General features: G+C 40.0%; 2 long non-coding RNA genes across 2 annotated transcripts; both read left to right on the forward strand.

Moving 5' to 3' along the window:
* The first annotated feature begins 2074 nt into the window (after nt 1–2074).
* Nucleotides 2075–3434, forward strand: LOC123429915. The gene is made up of 3 exons (XR_006622778.1): nt 2075–2126; nt 2237–2289; nt 3382–3434. It is a non-coding gene; the product is annotated as an uncharacterized LOC123429915 (long non-coding RNA).
* Nucleotides 3435–4715: 1281 nt separating this feature from the next.
* Nucleotides 4716–5492, forward strand: LOC123429916. Its single transcript, XR_006622779.1, has 2 exons — nt 4716–4745; nt 5179–5492. It is a non-coding gene; the product is annotated as an uncharacterized LOC123429916 (long non-coding RNA).
* Nucleotides 5493–7606: the final 2114 nt, after the last annotated feature.

Genomic DNA, 7606 nt, shown 5'->3' on the forward strand with positions numbered 1-7606 from the left:
TTGGTCCTTGCTACGTCACTTTGCTGCTACTGTTGTTACTGCTGATGCTGTTAGTCTGTTGCTACTGATGTTACTCTGCTACTACTGCTGTTACTTGCTCTACTGCTACTGCTGTTACTTGCTACTGCTGTCACTACTGTTGTTACTTGCTACTTGGATGTTACTTGCTGCAACACTTTACTGGCGACATTGATACAACAAGTTAGGAATAGTCTGCCGTCAATAGATCTGTTTGTGGCACCGTTGTTATCATACCACTTTGCTACTGATACTTTGCTTGCAGACACTAATCTTTCAGGTGTGGTTGAAATTGACAAACTCAGCTCCTAATACTTGAGAATATTCTGTCGCTTCCCTTTGTGTCGAATCAATAAATTTGGGTTGAATACTCTACCCTCGAAAACTATTGCGATCCCTTACACTTGTGGGTTAACAAGACCTTTTTCTGGCGCCGTTGCCGGGGAAGCACAACTATATTCTCTGAGTCACTTGGGATTGACGTCTTCTCGTCACTATGAGGAATCCGAAAGATCCAAGAACTAAAATCTTGCCTTCCACTACGAGGACCGGTAAGGAACTGCCATCTAGCTCTGCACTTGATTCACCTTTAGTTTTGAGTAAGTTTGCGACTTTGCCTCCTACTAGAAATCTTGATATGTCGCCTGTGCTTGATGATGCTACTTATACTGCCCATGATGCTATGCTTGATACTATGCCTGATGATGTTATGCTTGATACTATGACTGATGATGCTATGCTTGATACTGCTTTGACTGATGATGCTATGCTTGATACTGCTTCGCCACTAGGTGCATTCCTTGATGCACAACTTGCTAGGGTTGCTGCTAGATGTGATGATACTTCTGAAACTGCTGATACTATTGAAGTAGAACCTGCTACTATGCCTAAACTGCCTGTTATGCCTGAATGTTATGTTATGGAGGGAGAGATAGCTCACTACAAGGATACCCCCGATAAAGCAACACATATTCGACATCGTTTTGACTATTTGTTGCAAAATTCATAGTAGATACGGATACAAGCGATGTAGCATATGCGTTGCTGACTTGCAGGTCGAGACCATGTTGTAGTGCAAGAGATCTTATGTGTTGCCATGTATTGATTGCAAACTATATCTGTTATAAGGCTACAAACATAGTTAAAAATAAAATTAATTCAGCACAAAAAGAAATTAATTAGACACCCCGGTACAGACAATGAGTATGGCGCAAAAATATGTTCTAATCCGTCGAGCAAAACAATGGGGGCATTCCTTGACGGACTTGTCATGTTGCACCGCTCCTACAACACCACCTGTGTTGCCGCTGTGTGCTCAATGGACACTAGGGCCTCTGATGAGGAGTTGGCGCTGTCACAGCCACCGAGGTAATGGAGGAGGTTGCTGCTCACCTTGGCACTCGCCGACGACACCTCTTCCTTGATGGAATTGGTGTGTTCCTCCACTTCTGTCGTGCCGTCCTCACCACAATGGACACGATGATGTGCGCCGATAAGGGCGTCTCATCCTCACGCGGCGTCCGATCTGGACGCCACAATTGCGTGTAGGGGACAACTAGTGATCTTGGATTTGATGGATGATAACTAGTGATCTTGAATGGCAATTATACATGTAGGTCGTAACAAATAAATTTGTTGTTTTTGGATTAATTTTTTTCTATCGTTTGAGCAGTAGAATTAATTTTTTACTTCATCCATGTCACATTTAATTTCTACAGAGATAGAAGTAGCACATTCTGTTTGGCACAAATATATGTACAAGTTTCGCTCACAAGCCACATGAACATATTAAAATTTATAATTTGATTCGCTTCAAATTGTTAGACTCCCATGTATTTATTTTCACCTTTCCCTCCATTCTCTCCTGCCAACAACGACTAACCTGGCAAAAAAAAAATTTAACTACGCGCGCTTTATTACCATGGCCCCACTTGTAATTGGAATCCAGGATGGAGACTAATATCGGTCAAAGAGATCATGACGTGGTAACTGCGCAAATAAAATCGGAAACCTCCCCCATACCAACACGATTCCCTTCCTCATCTCCTACTCGGATTCATCGGACGCCCGGCGGCCGGTGGCGGAAGCATCACCATGAGCCGAGCAAGGTTAGTTCCCGGGCTTTGCTCCCATAATTCAACCTCTTTTGATCCCTACTCTACCAATCTGTTTTATTAATCAATTCACATCTCTCTTGCATGGCCAATCTGGCTGGTAGATTCTCCAGATCCGGCTAGTACGTGGTGGCAGCAATCCTGCGAGTTCCTGTAGGTAGTGCCTTGATCCTTACCCCATCTCACTGCTGCAATTCATCCCCTCCGTATTAGTTCTCAGCTGTATTTTTCCACCCACCAATAGATATACAGAGAGATATGTTTTTCAAATTTTGTTTGCGGAGTTACCTCATCGTGATTTGTCTTCGAGAACAAACGAACAACACCGATGCAGGCTCCCTCTAGCATTGTGGAAGACATTGACACCTGGACATTAGCAGGGAGGAATAGGAACACCTGCTTGATCCCCATGCCATTAGAACCTGATTAGAAGTTTTAGTCACAGTTTACGTTTATGATGTGTGCCATCTGGGCACTTAGGCTAGGACCGGGTTGTATTTCTACCCCTTCTATTTCAATGAAAAGCTCGTGGGCAGCTTTTTTGTCAACAAAAAAATTACTTAGAGATTTTGATTCTAGTTTAATCTGACATTGATTCATATGTCGAAAAGGTGCGACGACAGCCGGGTGTCCCGGCACCCTCCAGTCTTAGTCCGTCAAGAGGCAATAAAATTTGTTCTAGACACTATCCAACTAGAGTTGCTTTGCAGTACCAGAGTAATTATGCACAAAAACAGCGACGAAAGGAGAAAGTATTATGCAGAAAGACTAGGTCTGGCAGGACAATATAGTCTCTCTTCTCACGCTTTTTTCTCTTAGCAGTCACACATGCATGCACAAAGCTTGCTCTCTCTCCTCAGTCTTTTCAACAAGATGACATGCATAGGTTCGCTCGCCGTCCACGCGGGTGATCGTTGAGGTGACAGTGAATGGGTCTTCTATCATAGGTTGTAAATTCTACCAGGCCAACATGACATCTCTAATATCTCATATTTTTTGGTAGGTAACGAGACTAGGAAGAGCAGGGCTAGACTAGAGCCAAGGTTAGCTTGTTTTTCGTCTTTACTCATGTGCTTAATGAAGCACGAGAACTGTTAATGGATCCTATCAAAATTCTTATGTTTGGTGTATCTCCTGGATTGAATAGTATATCTTCAAATCTCGTTGTGCTATATACTTTAGTTTCTGAAATAACCTATATTGTATTTTACATACTTCATGTAAACTTTTGGTCATTGTCATGTTGCAGCAGATATGTCACAGACAAGAATCTCTATAAGTATTTGAAGCATCTTTCCTATCAAATGTTCTAAATGAATCTTTATGATGCCAGGGCTACTGACAACCAGGTATAAGGAACATAGCTGTGCTACCCTTCATTTTCCTGTACAGAAATTCACCATTTTCACTTTCATATTGTAATAAACTGACAATCATTATTTTGTCATCTTTTTTGTTGCAATTGTGCTCCATCTCGAGATACCATTTCAAGTTATGTTGCTTGAAGACATTCCACTCTAGTTGGACCGATTAGTTGATTACAGATTTGAGGATGCCAGTTATTCTGTAATCTGCAGGGATCTCCAGATCTTTTTGGCTCTCGAGTCCATATTTGAAAGTTAAACCCAGGACTAACATAGGTAATAGCATGTTACTGCTAGAGATTTTGTCTTGAGCCACGTTGTTTCATACACTCAACATTTTGTAAATTCCATTTCAGTGATGGGGATGGTTATCTCACACTTAACTGTTGACATTCGATTTCAAGTTTGGTGAGGTGATTATGATGAAGCAATTATAATAGCTGGAATTGATTATTCATTGATTGAGCAGAGGAGATAACCAAAATAAATCTTTTACTTGTCCATGTTGTTGTTTATTCTCAGCTTGGTCAAATAGACCGATAGTTTGTTTAGGCAACTTATTACTCTATGACATCAACGACGTGGAGAGCATTATCAGTTGGTAGATGTGATCCGGTTCTATGTAAACTGTCCTGATTGCTCGGGTAGGCATGTTCTTTGAAGAAAGAATCGATGATTGCGAAGGCAAGCTCATGTTTGAATTCCTGAGATGTTGTATGTTCCACATATTGCGTGTAATTTGAATTCCATCCACATAATGTGTGAAAAGGGGGCCAAAAAACAAAAACGAGATATGTAATGACGTCAACAAAATAACTACTAATGATGAAGAAGGCTTCATAGATTGTGATGATGTTGGTGCAGATGAAAATGAAGATGGTAAGTCTATCGCTCATTCCTTACTGATTGCGATATATGTTTATTCACCATCAGAACATTTATAATCTGTGGTTATATATATAAAGGTGAAAATGCAAAAACAAATAGGTGCAAGTAGTGGAAGCTGAAATATATTTGGAACCTTCCAAAAGAGAATAGGATAATGGTTCGCAGCAATGACCTTCCAAATATTTTTTTTGCACACAAGGTATATTTCCATCAACACATACAACAAAAGGTTTATATTTTTTTCACTTGCCTTTTGCGTTGAGAGTGTTGTGCAGACCGAGAAAACAACAAAAGGTGCTAATGCAGCTATCAGACTGCTCAAGGTGGTTTTCTTAGTTGGTTGGGTGCTAGTGAACTATATGTAAGAGTGCTCAAATTCATTTCATATGTTCCTCTTTTTTGTCTTTTTTTTTCATGGGTGACGAGGATGATTCCTGCCAACGGCAACTTTGGTTTTGTCTATTAGGCTAGAAATAAAGTATTTTTGATGTGCGTGAAAAACCATAACAATGACTTAACTCTTGCTACAATTGTAAGTTGGGATCCTAAATTTAAACTTCATGGTGGTGACATTATAAATTAATTCAGGACAGTGCATGTTGCTATGGCACTTGCGAAAACTGAAAATTTTGTATGGTGTCTCAAAAACTGCATTACTCTTGATAATGCAAAAAAACAAACAATGATTGCATGGCCTTCAACAATTGTACATGACTAATACCTTGCCTTTATTACAACTTGCATCATCTAAATACATTGTGTGTTAACTGTTCATTTTGTTTTCTTTTTTGTAGGTTCAAAAGATAAATGGATGAGTATATATGGGTGGGTGGCAAGTATACTTCAATGAGGATGTTGATTTTCTGGATCATGGTGATGATGATGGATGATTTCAGTTTTATTTAAGTAGTAGGGATGTCGTTCCCGTTGGATGTTGTTTGTCGGTCTAGTTTTGGTTAAGTTGTAGGGATGTTGATGGATGCTTTCAGTTTAAGTTTCACTCGCAAGAAAATAGTTAGATTATGCATCACATTTGGATGATGTTCCTCATGTAATTTCCAATATTGTAATCTAACATTTTTATGTAATATATGATTTCTTTCTCTCGTTAGTATATTCTCTTGTTTTCATAATTATCACCATTACGTGGAACATTAGTTTCATTGCTGGCACAATATATACATATAAAATAATATTATTCAAATTATATATGTGCCTACACTTGAACCGTTGGAAATTATCAGTAGCCAAGCAATGTGGTTGCGGTTCTTGTACATTAAGCACCAACATATATAAGTGTTGTAGAAGTATGTTTTATCTGTTGTAGTCTTGCAACGGTTCCTTTTACCATCGAAAATATAATCGTTGCATTATACGCTAGCAAGACTGGATAAGGCGACACTTCCCAAACCGTTGGTAAAGACGCTAGCAACGCATATATGGACTTTTAAATACGAAAAAATGCGTTCCTATAAGGGGGGTCGTGTTGTAGTGGCTGAAGACTTTCTTGCGTGTAAGGATAGATTTGTTGTTGAGAGACTACTGCGCAAGTGGAAAGAAAAATCTCTGAACGCTAGGATGAAATACGACCCGAAGTTTGCTACTTCGCCTATCTTTGTGACCGATAAGGATTATGAATTCTCTGTCGACCCTGAGTTAATCTCTCTGGTCGAATCTGATCCTTTTCACGGTTATGAGTCTGAAACGGTTGTAGCCCATCTTACCAAACTGCACGATATAGCCACCCTATTCACTAGTGAGGAAAAGATCCGCCACTACTATATCCTCAAGATGTTTTCTTTCTCTCTAAAGGATGATGCTAAGACCTGGTTCACTTCTCTTGCTCCTGGTTGTGTGCATAGCCCCCAGGATATGGTCTACTACTTCTCTGAAAAATATTTCCCTGCCCATAAGAAGCAAGCTGCCTTGCAGGAAATATACAACTTTGCTCAAGCTGAGGAAGAGAGTCTCCCACAAGCTTGGGGGAGGCTCATGTAGCTACTGAATACTTTGCCTGATCACCCTCTTGAGAAGAATGAAATACTTGATATCTTCTATAATGGACTTACCGATGCTTTCAAAGACCACCTAGATAGTTGTGTTGGTTGTGTTTTTAGGGAACGAACCGTAGAACAAGCTGAGATTCTACTGAATAACATCTTGTGCAATGAGAATGCTTGGGCTATTCCCGAACCACCTCCTAAGCCAACTCCGAAGAAAAGAGGTATTCTATTCCTCAGTCCTGAAGATATGCAAGAAGCCAAGAAATCTATGCGAGAGAAAGGCATTAAATCTGAAGATGTCAAAAATCTACCACCTATCGAAGAGATCCATGGTCTCGATAACCCGATACAGGTAGTAGAAGTAAATTCTCTGCGTAGGTTTGATGAGAGTGATATTCATTTTGATAAACCTGCTAGCCTATGCATGGATGAATTTGATAACTTTGTTGCCAAGCAACAAAGTTTCAACGACTATGTTAGCAGACAGTTGGAACAAAATGCTTGTATGCTTAGTCATTTAAGTGCTTGTGTGGACAGAAACGTCAATGATCTTAAGCTCTTGAGTAAGCATTCCTCTATGGTTACTGCTCAGGTAGAACAAGTACTTAAAGCTCAGAATGACTTGCTCAATGAGTTGAATGACAATTCCATTAGAGTCATTACTAGAGGCGGTAGAATGACCCAGGAACCTTTGTATCCTGAGGGTCATCCGAAGAGAATTGAACAAGATTCTCAAGGAGTTAGCACTGATGCACCTAGTCATCCTAGAAAGAAGAAGAAAGATGATAGGAACTTCCACGCTAGCAACCCTGTTGCTGCTCCACCTGAGAGTCCAAACGATGCCTCTGTCTCTGATGCTGAAACACAATCTAGTGATGAACATGAGCCTAATGATAATATCAATAGTGATGTTCATGAAGATGCTCAACCTAGCAATGATAAAGATGTGGAGATTGAACCTATTGATCTTGATAACCCACAGCCTAAGAATAGAAGATACGATAAGAATGACTTCACTATTAGGAAGCATGGTAAAGAAAGGGAACCATGGGTTCAGAAACCCATGCCCTTTCCTCCCAAACCATCCAAGAAAAAGGATGATGAGGATTTTGAGCGATTCGTTGAAATGATCAGACCTGTCTTTCTGCAAATTCGTTTGACAGATATGCTCAAAATGTCTATGTATGCTAAGTACATGAAAGATATTGTGACTAATAAG

The sequence above is a fragment of the Hordeum vulgare genome, chromosome 2H, assembly GCF_904849725.1.
Source record: "Hordeum vulgare subsp. vulgare chromosome 2H, MorexV3_pseudomolecules_assembly, whole genome shotgun sequence".
In the NCBI taxonomy this organism is placed as follows: domain Eukaryota; kingdom Viridiplantae; phylum Streptophyta; class Magnoliopsida; order Poales; family Poaceae; genus Hordeum; species Hordeum vulgare.